The sequence below is a fragment of the Ictidomys tridecemlineatus genome, chromosome 1, assembly GCF_052094955.1.
Source record: "Ictidomys tridecemlineatus isolate mIctTri1 chromosome 1, mIctTri1.hap1, whole genome shotgun sequence".
In the NCBI taxonomy this organism is placed as follows: domain Eukaryota; kingdom Metazoa; phylum Chordata; class Mammalia; order Rodentia; family Sciuridae; genus Ictidomys; species Ictidomys tridecemlineatus.
The window spans coordinates 156213163-156233877 of NC_135477.1; the positions used below are offsets into that span (position 1 = coordinate 156213163).

Consider the following 20715-nt stretch of genomic DNA (forward strand, 5'->3'; position numbering starts at 1 on the left):
TTGTTTGCAATTTCACAATCAGAGAGAATATCTTTGGTGTGTTCAGCTGGTCATTTGTCCTGGAAAGATTGAGGAGATGAAATATAGTGTGGAAGGTCATTACAACTTCTGCTGTGATTATTTTATTTTCATCTGAATTTTTTAAATCAGGAAATTTGTTACATTATCCATTTCTACAGGACAAATTGAGGAAATCATATACCTCTTAGCTTAGCTATTAGTGTATGCTGGAGTATACATCTGACTAGCCATTGTTTTTGATTCTAAATAACCAACTGCATATTGAAGAGCTTCAAAGGATTTTCCCTTCATTCAACAAAAACCCAAAGTTTTAAAAATTAATAAAAAATTTGCACTTGAATTTGAGATCCAAATATACACAAATAAAAATAGATAATAGGGTAGATGTAAAGTTAAGTGTTCTTACCAAAATATGTAAAATAGATTATAACAATCATTGCAAGAATTTAAAATACTGAGTTTAGTAGTCTCATTCATGAGGCTAACAGTAAATTAACAGTAAGTTGAACTGTTGAAATGGTTGCAGACTTGCAAACTCAACCATAAATTAAACTTGATATGCAGAAAAGTTGAGCTTCACGTGTTCCTGCACAGGAGAGCTGCACTTGCAAGAACAGTCTCTCTGAAGAAAGCCAAATCTGATCTTATCCAAGGTTCCTAAAGTTCAGTATCCAGGATTGGTGGATTTTTAGAAGCAGGAGCGTTTATAAACAGACCGATTTTCAACTGTGTTAATGTGGTCACTAGAATAGGGTATTGACTGATGTCCTTTCAGGAACATGGTTTCTGAAGTGAGGTCCTTTCTGATTGTTGAGTAGAAGCATGAAACTGATGATGGTCTTTCAGAAGCTAGAGGTTGGCATTAACTTCCTAACTTTCAGAAGGAGGTCCACTGGAATAAGTCTGGCCCTGGTTTTAGAGCATGTGTGCTGTTTGGACATCTAATTATTATTAATTACTTGTTTACAACTTGGGACTTTGGCCAAAACAATATTCTTATCCTTTCTTTAAGATGTAAAGCAAGTATTTTCAACTCTCAGTTCTCGTTCATCTTTCCTTAGCCAAACATACAGAAGACACCATAGTTGCTCAGATCACTTGGTAGAGGTGATTTCAGCTTGTGTTGCTACTTAGGTGATTTAAATGACAATTACAGAGGCAGAAAAATAGCTCTAACTGCTGATTTTTTACTAATTGGAAAAAAATTTCTGAATACATTTAGGGTGTCCTGATAGTGCAGGATTCAAGATGTAATCATTAAATATAGGACATCTGTTTGGCAGCCTTATCTGTGGGCCAGATTAGCTTTCTTGTCACTCAACACCCTCTCCTATTTGCCTGGGATAACCCTGTTTATTCTAATAAAGGATCATTTGTCTCCTATTCTTCATCCATGCAGCACTTGCTTGAATTTGTATTTTCATTCATTTATCACTTGAATCACAATAGTCTAATTTTCTAGGCATCAGTCTATCTAGGTTTCTTTAACCTCCTCCTAAATTGATCCTCTATATATTGTTGCTGAACAAATTTCCTTGCTTGATAGTAATATAATTTTATTTATTTATTTTTACTACTGGGATTGAACCCAGAAGGGCTTTACCACTGAGCCACATCTTCATCTCTTTTTAAAAATTTGAGACACGGTCTTGCTAAGTTGCTTAGAGCCTAGCTAAATTACTGAGGCTGGCTTTGAACCTGTGATCCTCCTGTCTCTGCCTCCAGAGTCACTGGGATTCCAGGCATGCCCCACACATTTGGCTGAATATTAATTTTAGGATAAAACACAAGTTCCTTACCATGGCAAATGAGGCCTTTTGTTATGTGGCCTCTGCCTTCTCCTCAGGCTTTAATATCTTTTATTCTTCTGCTCACTAGCTCTACACACGTTTCCTAATGTGCCATATTACTCACCTGTACTCTTGCACATGTAGTTTACTTATTTGAAATGCTTATCTCACTTTGCAAGAGTTTTTATCATTCCAAAATTTGGCTCAGACCTCATTGCCTCTGCAAAGCTTTCTTTGATATCTCCAGGCCCCCTACAGCTGTTTTTTCATCTGGTGCAAAACTTTACAACATTCTTGCACTGCAACATATTGTCATAATTAAACTGTTCTGTCTGATAAAACAAGCAGTTATATACAGTGACACATTTCCCTATTCCTTTGATAGTCCCTCAACTCCTTTCTCTTCCCCTATTCCATGGCTTCTTGAAGGAAGGTCTGTGCCTTTCTTCTTAAAATTTGCAATGTGTAATACACTACACATCTCGAAGCAGGGATTAAAAAAAAATACTGGGTTTTGGGGTGTAGCTCAGTAGTATATAGTGCTTGCCTAGTATGCAGGAGGCCCTAGGTTTGATCACTAGCATTTGGAGGGAAAAACACCAAGTTTATAAAATAATTTATAAAATAATATGACAGTCTATTTGGGCTGCTATAACAAAATATCCAAGACTGGGTAACTTTAAACAATAGAAACTTCTCACAGTTGAGGCTGGGAAGTCCAGGATTAAGGTGCTAGTCAGTTTATGATGAGGGTCATCTGGTTCAAAGATGGCATCTGCTGCAGTCTGGCTGGGCACAAAATCACAAGCCACTCACAGCCTTGTAGATTCAAACAGCAACTCTTTATTCCCGAACTCACACCGGCACCCTACAAGCACGTTCTGGGGAAATCCACACCTCCACTGGGCTCTGTATGCCAAAAAACTCTCTGAATCCCAAGAGAACTCAAGGGCAACTCAAGGAATGGAAGTGCCTGCAGCAGCAGGATACGCCCTATTCCCAGCAGGGTACACCTTAAACCTGGAACCGCCCTAAACCCAAGGAGCGGGATACTCCCTAATCCCAACAGGACACACCCTAAACCTGGATCTGCCCTGGTCCTTGAGCAAGGTCACCTTACATGCAATGTCACTGCAAATGACCTGGGTCATGCCATGTATCATTCTTACTTGGCAATGGCTCTCAGCAGGCATCCTCTGATTAAAGGACAGAGGAAGTTACACCAGGGTTATATTTTTTTGGTATCGTTGATTAAACCCAGGGGTGCTTAACCACTGAGCTATGTACTCAACCCTTTAAAAAAAAAAACAACTTTATTTTAAGATAGGTCTTTCCAAAGTTGCTTAGGGCCTGGCTAAGTTGCTGAAGCTGGCTTTGAACTGGTGATCCTCCTGCTTTCAGCCTCCCAAGCTGCTGAGATTACAAGTGTGGGCCACCTCACCAGGTCTGGGACTATCTTATTAGGGCATAAATTCCATTCACAAGGACTCCACTCTCATGACTTAATCACCTCCCCAAAGGCCCTACTTCTTAATATAACCTCAGAGGTTAGAATTTCAACATAAGAATATTTTGAGAAAGAGCATTCACACCACAGAAACATTTTTCGAGCTTTTGAGTTGCTTAGAGCCTTGCTAAATTACTGAGGCTGGCTAAATTTTATTTTATTTTTTAATGAAAAAACCTCATAGTAGCTTTAAAATTGAAATAGTTGCCTATTTTGTATTTAATACCCCTAGGTGACAGCTCACAAGATATTAGTGGGTATATCTTCATAATAAATAATTTCAAAGCAATAATTTTTTTTCTTAAAAGAAAAATTAGGTGGAAATTTTCAATTCACAGTAATTACTAAATCAGAGACCAGATTTTTCTTTCTCTTTTAATTAAATCTTTTAGAATTTTTTTTTAAGATATACATGGACACAATATCTTTATTTTGTTTATTTATATTTATGTGGTGCTGAGGATCGAACCCATGGTCTCTCATGTGAGAGGCAAGCGCTCAACCACTGAGCCACAATCCCAGCCCCTGAAATCTTTTTTTATTTTAAATGAAATCCATGTGCAAAGTTTGACATTAAGACAAGAAAAGGATAAATCCCAGAGAGTGAGAGGTAGTTTATAGCTTATTTTAATCTTTTATTTTGGTCCTTTTCATTAAAAATGTATAATTTCTTTGATTCATTCACTTATATGCTACTAAAATATTATAAAAATTATCACCAGTGTAGAGTTTGGTGTTTTTATGAGAAAACCAGAGAAATCCCTACCCACTTGATGTTTATGATGATCACATGTGATAGCTAGACTACACTGCTGTAGGAAAGAGGAAAATCAAACACCTTTTATTTTACAAATGCCCAAAGTTAGTGTTTCCACTTATGAATTCCCAAGTTATTTTAAAAAGTGACAGGTATGAATGTTTTCCTTTTAGCTATTACATAATCAAGATTTGTCCATGAGATTTGATAGCTAATGGACACTAAATGATTATGGGCTTTTTCAATATCCATTACATTTATTACATCACCCTTGAAGTATGTATTCTCTGATGAGCTTTGGTTTAAGGCTTTTACACATGCAAATCTACTTTCTAGGGTTCTTCCTCCATATGGATTTTATACTGATTAGTAAGGGGATGACCTGTGGTTGAAACATTTCTCACATGTGTTGCACTCATAGGGTTTCTCCCCTGTATGAATTCTCTGGTGTGCAATACGTGAGGAGCTTTGTCTAAATGTTTTCCCACAAGTATTACATTTAAAGGGTTTCTCTCCTGTATGAATCCTTCGATGTTGAATAAGGGCTGAACTTTGGCCAAATGATATCCCACATTCCCCACATTGATAAGGTTTCTCTCCAGTATGGATTTTCTGATGATTACTAAGGAATGAGTTACACCTGAATGTTTTCTCACACTCATTGAATTTGTAGGTCTTTCTCCAGTGTGCATTCTCTGATGCTGAATGAGAGCTGAACTCTGCCTGAAGGCTTTCCCACACACTTTACATTTACATTGTATCTCTCGGTGTGAATTCTCTCATGAATGATAAGAGTTGAATGGGAACTTAAGGCCTTGCCACATTCATTACAATTATAAAACTTCTCACCAATATGAATTATTGGATGTCTATTGAGTCGTGAAATAGATGTGAAGCCTTTTCCACATTCATTACATCGATAGGGCTTTTTGCCAGTGTGAATTCATTCATGTTGAATAAGTGATGCACTCTGACTGAAGGCTCTCCCACATTCACCACATTTGAAATGTTTCTCTCTGGTGCGAATTCTCTGATGACAACGAAGGGATGAACTAGATTTAAAGGTGTTGCCACATTCGTTACACAAATAGGACTTCTTTCTGGGATGAACTCTTTGACCAGGAAAGGATGTGTTGCAACCAGATGCTTTCCTACCTGGATTATATTTATAAGGGTTTTCTCCAGCATGGATTTTTCTGATGTATAAAATGCCCTGACCTTCAGATGAAGGACTTACCACATTCCTTACATCTATAAGATTTCTCCACAGTGTGGGTTCTTAGATGCTTATACAGGGATGTACTGAGAGTGAAGGCTTTCCCACATTATTTACATATCAAAGAATTCAGCTTGTTGGATTAAGTGTGAAGAACCAATATATATTGATGCTATTAATGAAGGTCCTGGTATCTTGCAAAAAAATATAAGAAGAGAAAAAATAGGAGAGTTAGGCAGTATAGGAAAAAAATCAATGGAGTAGAAGTACAAGGTATGAAAGAAATGAATAAAATGAACCCATTTAAAGAGAGAGAGACAGAAGATATCAAAAGGGGAACACGAGTTAGAAAGTACAGTCTAGGATCAGAATCCAAAGAACTTCGCATGAAGAACTCCTAAAGTATCATCTCAACGTTCCTTTTCTTTGTGTAAGTATTCCTAATCTGGAAAGTTTTCTTTCTTTTGTTTTATGCCCAAATTCCTTTGTACCCTTCAGATTGAGTTCAAAAGCTAAGTCTATGAGTCCTTGCTTGACTCTGAACTTTCATATTCTGTTCCCCTTATCCTAGCACTTACCAGAGTGTTTATACACATACATACCCATATATATATATATACACACACGCAAATACATACACATACACTAGATACACATTGTATGTATATACATACATATTGTATTATGTATCTTTCTATATTTCTCTTCTTATAGATCACTTTATTTTCTAAGTGTTCTTCATAAGCAGATCAGCACATCCTATCTTCCTATAGATCCTCTTGATAGCAACCCAATTATACACAAAACTTGTTTTACTAATCTTTCTTAATTATTTACATATTCCTAGTTTCTAGAATGTTAGATATTTGTACATGCTAATTTCATACATTATACATTCACATACACATATTTTAAGCCCCTTTTAGAAACTTCTTTTCAGGACAGCACATGGGTGGTCAGGGAGGTTTTAGGGCCAGTTTGCACAGCATTACTGAGTTAATTTACAGAGGGGCCATAAGGAAGGCGTGAAACCAAGGGTTGTGAGCTGGAAAGGCAGCTCATGCATCAAGCCAGAAAAGCTATGCAGGGAGGGTTGAAAAAAGTCCAAGATCAATAGCAGGCAATAATATAAAAATGTAAAGCAGGAATAACATGAAAAATGGCAAAGACCTGAATTTAATAAATATTTCAATTAGATAAGAGTACAATTCAGTAAATATTAAATTTTGTCATAAGAATGGTTGTATTTGTAGTTTGTCATTTTTCCCTAAACTAGACATTATTGTTTGAAGGGATTATTGCTGCTTATTCTCTTTTTTTGGAAGTGGGGGTTCCAGGGATTGAACTCAGGAGCACTTGACCACTGAGCCCCAGCCCCAGTCCTATTTTTTGTATTTATTTAGAGAAAGGGTCTCACTGAGTTGCTCAGCACCTTGCTTTTGCTGAGGCTGGCTTTTAACTTGTGATCCTCCTGCCTCAGCCTCCCAAGCCACTGGGATTATAGGCATGTGCTACCACACCTGGATGATTCTTGCTTCTTACTGTGTTTGAGATTCCTATTTGACATTTTCTTTCTCATCTTTCTTACATTCACACATTTTTTTCTGCTTAGTGAACATTATATATTTTGCTTTTCTCTTTCTTAGATTTCTTCATGAACAACTCTTCTTCTCTTCCTGCTTTAAAAATAGTATTTCTAAAGGTATTGAATTCTCATATAGCACATCCCCCTTGACTGGTTTTATATTCACCCACACCCATAATTTTGGTGCTTATTATAAGGGAAAGAGAATTTTTAAATTCTCTGCTCAATATCTTCCTAGTTCCTATTGACCTAAGATATACTAAATTAAACAATCAGATTTGAATTCCTTATATGGGCCTAAAGTATTGGGAACACTTTCTCCTGTGTTTATTGGCATTGTTTATAGGTTTGTACATGTGCTGGGAAGAAAGCAGTAAGATTTTGCACTCTGGATTCTAGCTCATAAGGTAACAACAAAAACTGCCTTATGACTTAGTAGGCACTGAAGGGAGACAATGAAATAGTCAGTTATATAGATTATTCTGGAGAGCTGGGAAATGGTCAGAGCTGAAGATATGCATGTAGGAGATATCAGCATACAGATTTTATTTAAAGACAAAGAATGGAGAGAAATTACTTGATTACTACAACATTTACAAGTTAAGAAAAAAAATTAGGACAGTATGATGTTCCAGAAGCCAAAGAGAATAAAAAGTATTCCAGGAAAAAGTGAATAATCAATTGTGGCAAATACCTTGAGGACTAAAAACCCTGACTATGGGCAAGATGGAGGCAGTGTAGAGCTTAGTACAGTCTTTTAGTGAAATAGTAAGGAACAAGGTCCTACTGGAGTATACCGAGGAAACAATGGCAAGTGTGAGAAAGCAAAAACATCAAATGGAAAATGTTTTTGAAAGTTTGGTTTAGAGGAGAATAAGGAAAATGAGACATGGACATTTTTGTTTGTAATGAAAGTAATTATTGCTACAAGGGTCCATATCAATTGTGGTAAACTCATCCTAGCACTAAAGTGCCAATGCCTTAGTCTCATATTTTCCACTGAAACAGATATGAGTCTTCGTTTAGGACATCCTAACTTCCTCATGATCCGCTCAGAATTTGCTACAGCTCTACAAATATGTCTCCTAAGGTGCAGTTCAACTTCTGTTCCAAGAATCAAGCACAGGCCTGAGCTACCTCATGAATAAGGTTAAAACTTAGGCCAGAAGTTTTGAGCTCAGAATGATCTTGCTAATGACCACCGCCATGATGAGTTCCTGTCACTAGGTCTAGATTATCCTCCCAGGGCTCTTCCTATACTGAGAGTGTCTCTTCAATCTTCTCTTCATCCCCACACCTCCTATGTAAAGGACAACCCTGAATTTTCTCTTTCTAGCCTGCCACTGACACTGAACTGTTTCTTAACTGTAGTTAAACATGTTAATAATTTTGAGAAAGTTCAGGTAAATTTCAGATAGCCACAGAATATTTTTGCTTAGTATATACTCCCTTTCCTCAGGGTATGGGCATCTTTCTGCCTTGCTGCCACCCAAAGCACACTTCTGTCTGTAAGTCTTTAATAAATTGCACTTGGTGCAATCCTGTGTCAGTCTGGCTTGTTCTTTCATCTTTCAGCACCTTCTATCTTCATAGCTGGTTCTTGAACATTGGGTTTTACCAACAATTCCTTTTCAAAGCTTTTTTCCCTATGTTTCTCAGTTCAAAATGACATCATAACCATTTCAATGACTTTTTCTATAAATGTTTGGTTTCAACTTGAAATCTTCTTTCCCCTGCATTTCAAGTCTAGGCAGTCAACAAGTTCTCTTAAATCCCATTAGGTGAAAGGCCTCCAAAAGCCATTACTGTTGATCAGAATTTTCTTACTCTACAGTGACTATTGCTACTGACCTTCAATTTGTTCCTTTGACCCCAGTATCTCACCTTTCTAGTATTATTTCCCACTGGATTTACCTTCTTAATACAGAAAGCTCATCTTGCCATTTCAAAAAGTATTCATTGCTCCTTACTTTATTCATTTATCAAATAGTTAAAAGGTACCTAGTATATGTTAGGCTATAACGTAGGTACTGGTAATCTACAGTATACTACAGATCCTGTAGTGAAAAGAAATAGTTAATTTCTTCAAGGAGTTTATATTTTGGCATAGAAATAAAGAAATGAATAGACAATTACAACAAAATGTGATCATTTCTACAACAAACACGCAAGGTAGAAATGGGTGCAAACATGAGCTTAGACCACCATCAAAACTATCCTTAGATGGTGGTGGGTGCAGGTAGACAAGGGATGCAGATACTGTTTAGAGTTTTCTGATATCTAAGATGAGACTTTAAAGGACCAGTCATAGGATAGATGGGGGTGAAGTTATCATTAGTCTTTGAACCTATGTCAACTTTCCAGATTTATTTCCTTTAACCTTCAGCCTGTGTATGTCTTTTCCAATCAGATGTGTCTCCTGGATGCAGCATATTGTTGGATTTGTTTTTTTAATCCATGATATCAGCCTATGTCGCTTTATTGGAGAGTTTAAGCCATTAACATTCAGAGTTACTATTGATATATGGTTTGTACTTCCATCCATGTTTGATTATTTATCCTTTTTTTAAAAAAAAAATTAGTTTGTTTCTCCATGATTATTTTTCCCCTCGCCCTCTGTCTTTACCAAGGCACTTCCCTCTGATGGTTTTGGTTATTGTTTTTCATTTCTTCCTCGTGTAGTGTTTTGCTCAAAATGCTTTGCAATGCTGGTTTTCTGGCTGCAAATTCTTTTAACTTTTGTTTATCATGAAAGATTTTTATTTCGTTGTCATATCTGAAGCTTAATTTTGCTGGATACAGAATTCTTGGTTGGCATCCATTGTCTTTCAGTGTTTGAAATACATTGTTCCATGACCTTCTTGCTTTCAGTGTCTGTGATGAAAAATCCGTTGTTAACCTTATTGGTTTACCCCTGAATGTAATCTGTCTCCTTTCTCTTGTAGCTTTTAATATTTTCTCTTTGTTCTGTATATTGGATATCTTCATAACAATGTGTCTTGGCGTTGGTCTACTGTGATTTTGTGTGCTCGGTGTCCTGTATGCATCTTCAATTTGTATATCTGTTTCCTTTTTTATTTCTGGAAAGTTTTCTGTAATTATTTCATTCAGCAGGTTACTCATTCCCTTGGTTTGAATCTCTGTACCTTTTTCTATCCCGATGACTCGTAAGTTTGGTTTTTTTATGTTATCCCATAACTCTTGGATGTTTTTCTCGTGATTTTTTACCAGCCTTTCTGAGTTGGCTAGACTCTTTTCAAGATGAAATATTTTGTCTTCATTATCTGACGTTCTGGCTTCTACTTGCTCCACTCTGTTAGTGATACTCTCAATTGAGTTTTTAATTTGGTTTATAGTTTCCTTCATTTCTAAGATTATGGTTTGATTCTTTTTTATAATCTCTATCTCCTAATAAAGGTGCCTAACTTCTTCTTTTATCTGTTTGTGTAATACATTCTCAATGTGTTCTTTCACTGCTTGAATTTGCTGTCTCGTATCCTCTTTAAGGTTCCATTCCATCTGTCTAAGGTGTTCCTTGAGTTCTTTATATGACCATTTTTCTGATGACTCTAGGTCCTCCTGAATATTTAGGCTGTCCTGCATTGTTTGTACTCCTTTTCTTCCTTGCTTTTTGAAGCTGCTCATGTTACTTCTTGTTCTGTTTGACTGCTGAGTTACTGTTTACTCCTATAAATTTATTTGATGCTTGGGAGGAAAGGTATTAGAAGGGAAGGGAAAAAGTCACTAAAGAGAATGAGAGTAAGCAGGTAGAATTCAAGGAAGGGGGGATAAGATAATTAAAAAGAAATGAAAAGACAAAAGAAGAAAAAAAATAGGAAATAAAAAAAGAAAAAAACTTTTTTTAAATAATAAAAAAATTAAAATTAAAATTGGAAGAAAAAAAATTAAAAAAAATTGTAAAAAAAATTAAAAAAAACAAGGAAGAAAAATGAAAATGAAAGAAAACCCGAAATCAAAATTAAAAAAAAAAAAAAAAACTAATAAATGCAGTCTTAGAGTTTGATTAACTTCTCTTCCAGTAGGTGGCGCTGTGACCACCAGGCCAAGTTTCTCCTATCAATACGCGGAAACCAATCACTGCGCAGCAGCTCCTCCTCCCAGACTGGGCGAGTCTCCAATCCTGGGTGCATAGGGCATCCTCTTGTGTCTAGTCACCTCCCCACTTTTCCTCTAGCCAGGCCCCTCTCACAGGTGCCGCTCACCACAATACTGGGTACACGCCAGGTCTGCTGCTCCCGGGAGCCCTGTTGTGATGAATGACTGGGCACACTCTTCCAGTTTGCCAATCCCTCAGACCCTAAGTTTGTAGAGCTTGGGGCTGAGAATCCTCAGCGAATTTTACTGCCCCTCCGGTAGCCACACCCCCGGTAGCCGGTGCAAGAGACCTCAGCTGTCAGCACTGGTGGGAGCCGTAGTCCCGCGCCACCTCTAATTCCCTCGGTCTGGCTACCGTGCTCACAGGAGAGCTGGGAGAGGCCCTTACAGGAGAGCTGGGATTGGCCCTTAAGGTTTCCCCGATGTGTGGAGAGGGAAGGCTAGCGAATTACACACCTGTAGCCGCAGGTTTCAATGAAGTTATCTCCTCCGCCGCAGTCTAATGACGTCAGTTGTCTACCATGGTGGTATCTCTTGCAAATGGCGACAGTTCATTTCCCTTTGCCGGGTGACCAATGCAACGGGTGGGTCCTTACTGTCTCTCCCAAGCCCCGTTTCAAACCTGTGGCCACTACCTATGAAGGATCGGTTGGCATTTACCTCTGTAGGATCAGAAGGGCTGACCAGTTGTTTCAGCCGGATGGATTAGTGCTGAGTCACAGCTGTTTGTCTGCGGGAAGCAGGCGAACGGGAGCTTGAATTCAGCCGATCCGGGTTCAGTGTGTGTTCTGAGAGGCCCAGACTGCTCGTCCCAGATCCACATCAGCTCAGCATTGCCTAGTGATCCTGAGCAAACAGAATTAGGCTGTTTACAACTCCCTATGCCTGCACAGCTGAAGAGGTCAGAGACTTGATCTCTCCGCGCCTGCCGCCATGTTCTCAAATGCTCCCTGCTTCCTCCAGATATCTTTGGAATTGGTTTGCTTCTTTCTATGTCCATCAGAACTAACCTAGTCTTAGTCATTTCTGCATTTACTATAAAGCTGGAAGTCCACTCTGGCCAGCCACTATTTTAGAAAACAGGGAAGTGGGAATGAATGAAAGAGGCAATTCTGCATAAGAGAGCTAAAAATGCAAAGAAAGAGACAGATTATAAATAAATATGTACTATTATGCAGTGATAAGCATGCTGAGGGGAAGAAACCTGTGGGATATGAGGAAATGAGTCATCAGGAAAAAGAATGGGTATCAGACAGGAAAAGTAAGTGCAAAATCCCAGAGGTGAGAGCCAGGGTGATTAGAGTTATTGCATAAAGGGAAGAGAAGAAGTAGATGAACATCAAGAGGCTAGACCATTATAGGTCTCTAAAGGCCACAATGAAGATTCTTGATTGGACTCCATGGGATGGAAGCCTCTAAAGGTTTTGAGCATGCAGCAATATGACATAATTTACTTTTTAAAAAGATCCCTTTGATAGCTACAAAGGAAAGATAAGTTGATGGCAGCAGGGGGAGGTACAGGGCCCATGTATGGGTCTTTGTTGGAGGGCAGGGGGACAGCAACAGCACTAATTCATACATATTAAACAGGGCTGCAGAGCACTGTGACTCCACTGAAACTATATAAGAAGTTGCTTTTTAAAACCACTGCATAGCACTTTGGTAGGGCTGCTGCTAATCTGTTGAGCAGCTTGTGCAAATCAGGAAAAGACGCTTTTCCTTCAGGCAGATGCTGCCCAGGCAAACCTCACTAGAGCATAGCAGGTAACGCTTGAGGTGATCACCATGTATTTCAGTCCATCTTAGATGACTTCTTGCTTTTAGAGGACAAAAGAAGAGGAAACAATGGGAAGAAAATATTATCACTGCATGGAATCTAATATTTTTACATTTGGGTAGGAACCAAAGTTAGGAGCTGTACAAACAAGTTTAACTCCATTATTCTTAATACAACTATTCTAGAAAAGCACAACCTCAAAAGATTATGCTTTTGGTTCATATTCTAAGCAAGAGACCCAAATCAGAGATGCAGACCCTTTGAGCCATATCCTCCTGTCTTTTAACTTAAACTTAGAAAGCCAGGGATGACACATTTGTTTTCTCATAAGTTTTTTTTTTTTTTTTTTTTTTGGCAAGGGGAAGGGGTTGTTCCTATTTATTAACAGTTCTGAATTGAAAAGTAACTTTGTAAAAGTGCATTCTGAGGCTACCGGAGGTTCTAGGGAATCCTGCTCTCAGAGCATGAGCTTTTCTGTAACTGATTTTTCAAGGGATAGGATTTTGGTTCTGGCTGAAAGTTAATTATAACAGTAAGTACTTCCAAGAACATCCAGGTCCTTCAGCTGTGCTCTTGGGGAGTGAGCTTCTTTTGGGAAGGGCTGTTCAGAGGACTCTGATCTTTCCCACCAGAGTCAGGTCTCATATAATAGCCAGACTGATGCCTCCTAACTCTAAAGTTTCTCTGCTCTCTTTTTATGTTGGGGTGGTTTCTGGCAATTTCCAAAGAATTAATTTCTCCAAAATGAGGGTTAAAAGATAGACAACTGGGGTTTCCATCTCAAAAATTTCACCTTAACTGAGAAGAGAACTCCCCCAGCGTGGGCACTGTTGTACCAAGGCAGTCTGTCCCATGCTCTTCCCTGGGCTGGAACATGGGAGGCTGTCTCTGATCATCTGACTTGACCGTAACCTCCTATGTATCTCCTCTCTATGTTCTCAGGCTCCCTAAGTCAGTTGGAAGCTGCTTCTGTGGAGGGTGAACCTGTGCAGCTCCAGGAAACTCACAACTCTTCAGCCCTTCCCAGGCTTTCCAATTCTCAGACCAAATCCTGTTACAGGGCCAGGGGTCAGCAGGATCTGTTTCCACTGCTGTCTTCTGCAGTTTTTTCTACTCTTCTTGCTTGAACTGACCTTTCTCCAGACCTTCCCTGGGAACACTTCCTATGCCTCCACAAGCTCAAATCCCCAACCTTTCTTGGATGACAGCCACCTCTTCTGTTTCTATCCTCTGATAATTTAACCTCAGATTTGGTCACAAAGTCCTTTCTCGATTAACCATCTCTCAAATGTTGGTTTCCTAGGATTCTGTTTTCTGCTCTGTTCCTTTACCTGGTCAGCTTATCAAGGTGGCAATTACTCTTTTGAACTGAGGGTTCCCTGCCCTCTACTTGGAGTGCCAACCAGTCTGTCTCCCTTACATAACTGCCCATCTGTAACCTCTACCCATGTATGTTACATCTTAAATAAAAACCACACTGAATTCCTCAGATTCCCTTATCAAGCTGACTCCTCCTCTGCCCCCTGATCCTCACTAGCAGGTGCCTCTAGTCCAGGCCCACTGGCTTCCTGACTGGATTCCCATGAATTCTGTGAGGCTTTCAACCTCTAGTTTTGCCTCACTTCAATAATGCCTCCTAAGTGACCATTCTTATTAACTTCCAGTCAAGATACCTTCGTGAACATATTCTCTTTGTGAAAATTAAAACATTACAGGGAAACAAAGTCCCCTTTTATTAGATTCATTCCAAGAGTAACTGCTGTTACCAGTTTAAGTGTGTCCTTGTAATTTTTGTGTTTTCTGAACCTTGCTCACAGTGCTTATTTGCATATTTCACAAACATATTCTTTAAATATAAATAGTAACATATGGTGATATTTTATAACTTGATGTGCCTTGCAGCTCCATCCACATAAGGGTGTTCTTTCTTTCTAAACTGTGACAACGTTTGCCAGAGTAGGGACACATTATTTTTTCTTTAGCCATTCCTTTATTAAGGAACATTTGTTTCTAATTCAGACCAATTTTTCTAAAATATCAGGGATAAAAAAGTTCTTCTGCCTAAATTCCTCAAATATTTCTGGTCATCCATGGAACAGTTCAAATCTCTTAGAACTGTACCAAAGCACTTACAGTGTGGCCCTTAGACAGCCTCCCATCTCATTTTCTTCCTTATCTCTTTCATACCTGCAGTTTCAGCTAAAATGAATTATTTATATTCCCTTAAATTACACTGTTTGTTGAATGAATACATAAAATGCAGCCCTTTTCAGAAATAACAGGAAAGAATCAAAAGAGCTCTAGAGAGATTCATTTTGTGAAGTGATTATGCACAAAAAAGCAGAAGCAGGTGTCTAGGAACCCGGGCTTTCCCTTCCTCATCAACTTCTTGAGGCCTGAGAACTCTAAAGGAAGTTTCCCAACTAACACACTCCAAGCTGCACCTTCTTGTGAACCAGACTGATACCTGCAGCAATTCCTCTCTGTGCTTATTTGTATATTTCACAAACAGGTAATATTCTTTAAACATAAATAGTGCCACCCACTCACCAAGAGAGGTACTTCCAGAACTTTCTTTCTCTACCTTCCAGGGATCTTCTCCCTCCTGTAAAAGGGAGATCACCTTTGGTTTGATAAATGGGAGTCCTCCTAATAGAAAATAATTAAAATTTAAAAAACATAGAAGGAAGGTGATGGTTACCAAGACCACTTCCTCCATTCCTATACACAGGGTAATTCCATGCCTGTAAGGGGAACATGTTCTCAATGTGTATTTACAAAGATATGATTTGTATAATCATAAGGCAAACCTCAACTTTTTTGATGGCCAACAGCTTTTATTCAGGGAAGCAGGTGCTGAAGTCTAATTTCTGAACTGTGTCCAGAGGGGATTTCCTTACCCAGTGAGGCCAGGTTACTAAAGTTCTCCAGCATCACCTCCCGGTACAAGTTTCTCTGGGAAGGATCCAGCTTTTTCCACTCATCCCGAGCAAAGAGCACAGCCACATCCTTGTAAGAACAAGCTACTCCAGCTCACCTAGGACCAGCCCTCACATTCATGTAGATGAAGGAAATGGAGGAGGACAGGCTTCCATGAAATCCTGTTGATACTATTTATGGCATGGAGCTCCTAAAATCCACAGAATCTTCAAAAGTGATGAGTGACAAGTGACTTTCTGTATGCTAAGAATTGACGAAGGCTAGGGGCTAATAGTGAAGTTGGCCAATGATTTAATATATAGTGCCCGTGTTAATGGAACCTCCAGAAAAACTCAAAAAGAAAGGATTTGGAGAATTCTTTGAGGGTGGCATACCATACCTCATTTGATGTACCTCTTTATTTGTATCCTTTCTGATAACTTATTTTTTATTGTTTTGGTGATAATTTTTATAATAAGCTGGTACATGTTTCATTAATTTTGTGAACTGCTCTACCAACTTAATAAAGGAGGGGGTTGCCAGGGAACACTAATTAATATCTGGTTGGTCATAACTGGCCTAACCTGCTGTCTGAATTGGGGAAAGTCTTTCAGAGCTGTGACCCCCAGGAAGACAGTGTCAAATTAAATTAAATTAAATTAGGCTGGAGTGGTGGCTTAGTGGTAAAACACTTGCCTCACATGTATGAGGCACTGGGTTCAATTCTCAGCACCACATAAAAATAAATATATAAAATAAAGGTATTGTTTCCATATACAACTAAAATATTAAAAAAAATTAAACTGAGTTAAAGGACACCCAGCAGAGTCTGCTTCTGTAGCATTACTTGCTCTGTGGGTGAGGAATCTCCCTGTCCTGCCACTCCTAACAATGTTTCGAGAGTATAGTGGGAAAAACTGACTTTTACTATTCATGTTTTTTTTTTAATTCTCTGAAATTTATACCATGAGCATGCAATATATGACAAGAAAAACAATTTATTGGTTTATGGAAGGAATATTAGAAATGATCTTTGCCCACAAAGAATTTACAATCCATATCGTACACAAAGAAAATGCATTAAATGATTTGAACAATAAAAGACAGCTGTGTAAAGGTTGTGGGTATAGTTCATCGGTAGGGTGTCTTGACATGCAAGAGCCCTGGATTAGATCTCTAATTCTGCAATACAACAAAACTGGCAGGACAGGTAAGAGCATATGCCATCTTCTATTTCAATCTTCATTTCAGAGACAAGGAAAATCAAGTGCAACCAAGAACTGAAATCACATGCTTTTACTAGAGGTAGCAGCAAGACCATAATTTAAGTATTCCAGTTGTGAATCCAGCACTCATTCTGGTCTTAAAGTTCTTGTCACTGAGTTTTATGTACCATATCACCCTGTACTAACCCATGGGCAGCAGATGAAGATAGGGAGATGCAGTAAGGGGATTCACCTACACACAGGGATGCAGAAAGTTTTTGGCAGAAGAACAATTTGGCCCTGTCCAAAAAATGGGAAAGGCTTAAAGAAAACAGAGCAGCTGAAACATACAATGGTGGGTCCTGGCCATAGCCTCAGAAAATGAAACTCCACCATGTTTGCGGATCCCTGGAATAGGTAGCTGGGTCTGTCCATACACTGAATGACATACCAGAGAAGTGGCTGGTCCAAGCATGGATTGAAGGTCAGATGAACCTGAGAATGAACTTGGGTTACTTGATTTCTTTGAGCCTCAGTTTTCTCTTATGTCTATAAAATGGGGATGTTTTAGTCAGCTTTCAGTTACTCTAGCAAACACCTAAGGTGGTTTATTTTGGTTCACAGTCTTGGAAGTTTCAGTCCATGATTAGTCCTGATGTTTTTGGGCCTGTGGTGAACATGAAGGAGAGGAAGCCCATTCATCCTATATCTGGGAAGAAAAAGAAACAAAGAGGAAGAGGCCAGGGTCCCAGTATTCCCTTCAAGGGCTTCAAGTCAGGTCACACTTCCAGTGACCTAACTTCCTCCTACTAGAGCCCACTTCCTAAAAGTTCTTCTGCCTCCTAATAGTACCACAGGTTAAGGGCCACATCTTAAACATATGGGTATTTAGAGACCATATTATATAGGAGATAATTGATCCAAATTATATAGGGGATAACTGCCATGCTGTTTGAGAATGAGAAATAAAAAATGCAAAACCCTCAGAACATTCCCCAGCATGTTGGACACTCAAGAAATACCAACTGTTAGTTAGTGTTAGATGAAGGTAAGTGGGAAGGACTAGTATTTTCTGGGTCCTAGAAAAACTGTACAATTAAAAAAAATATGATGCTGGGGATAAAGCTAGGCAATTACTCCATGTCCAGTTTTTACTAATTTCTATCCATGAAATTAATACTATTATTAATATAGTATCATTCGGCTACCACAATAAGCATACACTGAGCAATTATTATGTGCTCAGCCTTGATCCAAACACTTTTTATGTACTAACTCATGTCATCCTCTCATCTATCCAAGGAAGTAGGCATAGCTGTTATTTTGATTTTATAGGTGAGGCACTAAGAGGTGCAGTTATTTGCCCAAGGCCCACAAACAGTAACAAAGGAATTGAGTTAAAATGTGGCTGTCTGTCTTGAGGACCCCACTCCTCAACCATAGCATGTGCTGGTTCTCTATCACCAACATCTCACAAGATCCTCATGGAAACCTCCTGCAGCTTCCTGAGGAGTATATTCTTTGCCTTCAGAGAAAGAGACCTCATCACTGTGTGCCCTGCAACATAGCTATTTTTTGTTCACAGGTTATGTCACCTGCATGGGGTACCTCCTTTAGTTTCCTAACATGGAGGAGAGAATGGCAAGTCAAAATCAGTTGACCTGAGAGTAAAAACTGGTACATGCAAACACTTGCTCAGAGGTAGGGGGGAAAAAGCATTTTGCCAAGGGGAGGAAGGAAGACAAGAATGAGTGAAGGAGGGCCAGAAAGGAATTTTATCAGGTTTGCATGTTTGTTCTATCCCTAGTGTTGCATACTTGTGGCATCTAATCCTATCAAATTAGTAATCACACAATGGATTGAGATTAATGAATAAAAACGTGTTAAACAAGAAAAAAGTGTACACTGAACATGTATAAGTAAGGGCAGTATTCCTTACAGAATCCACCACCTGTGAGGGTGGACTAGCTACCCCAAGATCAAAGGACTTGTGCTCCAAATTCTGGTGAAAGTTATATTGTAAGCGGGAGGGGGAAAATCCACCCACTAAGAACAGAGATGGCAATGAACTCACCTGGGACCTTGCTCCCCTTTGCTCAGGAGCCATGTCCTTTTTGGGCTCTTCTCCCCAGGGTGGGTGCAGTTTCCAGAAGGCAGATGTAAGAGAAGAAAAGGAACCACAAGAAAGCCCCCTCTGCTTTCCACCCCTCAGAATCAGGAGCTCTGAAATTCTTTGAGACCCCCATGTGCCCAGAGAGGAAAGTCAGGAGCTGGGAGTGGAAAAAATCAGAGAAAAGGGCTGAGGCCATCCTGGATCAGGGCCCCACTCTTTGTGACTCTGTAGCTTTCCAGAAGCAAGACTTAGAAAGACATGGGGCTTCATCAGCAGCAGGGACTCACTGAGTCTCACCAAGTGCCAGGCACCAACAGGCTTACACTGTTCAATCCCACATAGTCAGCAGGCATTGCTAGCACTCCGTTTCACAGATCAGAAAACTGAGGACAGACTGCACCAGTTCACACAGCCTGTGAGAATGGCGCCAGGAATCAGGTCCTTGAGCATCTGCTCTAACATCACTGTGCACCTTGCAATTTTCCTCCAAAACTTCCTCTGTCTCCTGTCAATGAATCAATTCTCAGATTTTAGAGAAAGCTGTTTCAGAAAAGGAAAACAGTGGTTTTCCTATGGAGGGAAGGGGGGTCAAGCGCAGAAACCAAAAACTTGGGTACCAACCAGTCTTAATTGTGCCATAGGGGCACCCTGCACCCATCTCTTCGGTGAGACAGATCACGACGTCTGCCACCGCACAGTACTGAAGCCATAGGGACGAAGCTCATTTTCTCAGGCATTCCAAAGAGGCCGGCAGGAAACCAAACGCTGGCAGGGCAAGGGCAGGGAATGCGCAGTGGACAGACCTGGGTTAGCAGGAGGTGGGCCTGCCGCAAATGCGGGCCAAGAGCACCACCTGACACGCCTGAGGCGACGTCGTGGACGGCTAGCGGGGACAGGCGCTGGGGTGTTGCCCGAACCACAAAGGCTTCTCCGCGCACCTCGTGGGCCTGTTCCCCACGCCTGGTCGCCACATCTTCCGGAGGCTCGGGTCTGTCTCCCGCCGCCCTCTGCCGCTCACCTCCCCAGGCTCTGGGCTTCTGGGGCGATGCCTCGCCCGGCGGTGCTCCTCAGGCAGGAAGGTCCGGAACCGCCCCGCCCGCCAGTAGCCTGGTGTTAGGACCCTGCTGGCAGGCTACTTCAGCCCCTGGCGTCACACATCCACCAGCAAACTCCAGGCTGCAAAGCTCCAGGGGTCTAGGGCTGGTGGAACAGGGTTGGCTGCTAAGGCCTCTGGGAAATGAAGTCCACTCGACACTCGAGAGTTCTGGGAAGTGTAGTTCTCCGCATTTTTTGAGGCGAGGCGAGGGCTGAATCTATCTGGTTCCCAGACCTCAGTTGAGTGCTCCCTCTAGTGTGCTGGGGTTCGCTGACTCCCTCCAAGAGCGAGGTCGAATCTTGGATTCCAAGAAGTGAATACTTCATGGAGGGCAGCATCTCCTATTCTTCATGTGTGTGAATGATGGTGTGGCCATCAGACACTGGCCAAGAACCAACCCACTGCAGTTATTCATCGAAAGGATACCTAACGCCTGCTAGGAGCCAAGGCTTATTGTGAGCCATTTGAAATAACGTGGGTGAACAAACCGAACATCATTGGTTTGGAGTAACTTTTAGCCGGTAGGGAGCAAACAGTGTCTGTTTTCTGATACTACAACCAAATTCTTAATGCTGGATACTTTATAAAGCAAAGATAATTATTTAATTCATGG

At 40.1% G+C, this 20715-nt stretch overlaps 1 long non-coding RNA gene and 1 pseudogene across 1 annotated transcript in view; both read right to left on the reverse strand.

Annotated features, from left to right (window-relative positions):
* Positions 1-20253, reverse strand: part of LOC144377877 (uncharacterized) — a 31328-nt gene extending 11075 nt beyond the window's left edge. The window contains exon 1 of the long non-coding RNA XR_013439111.1: positions 18968-20253. This is a non-coding gene — a long non-coding RNA (uncharacterized LOC144377877). The remainder of the gene's footprint in view (positions 1-18967) is intronic.
* LOC144366038 (uncharacterized) lies at positions 1879-8084 on the reverse strand (annotated as a pseudogene).
* Positions 20254-20715: the final 462 nt, after the last annotated feature.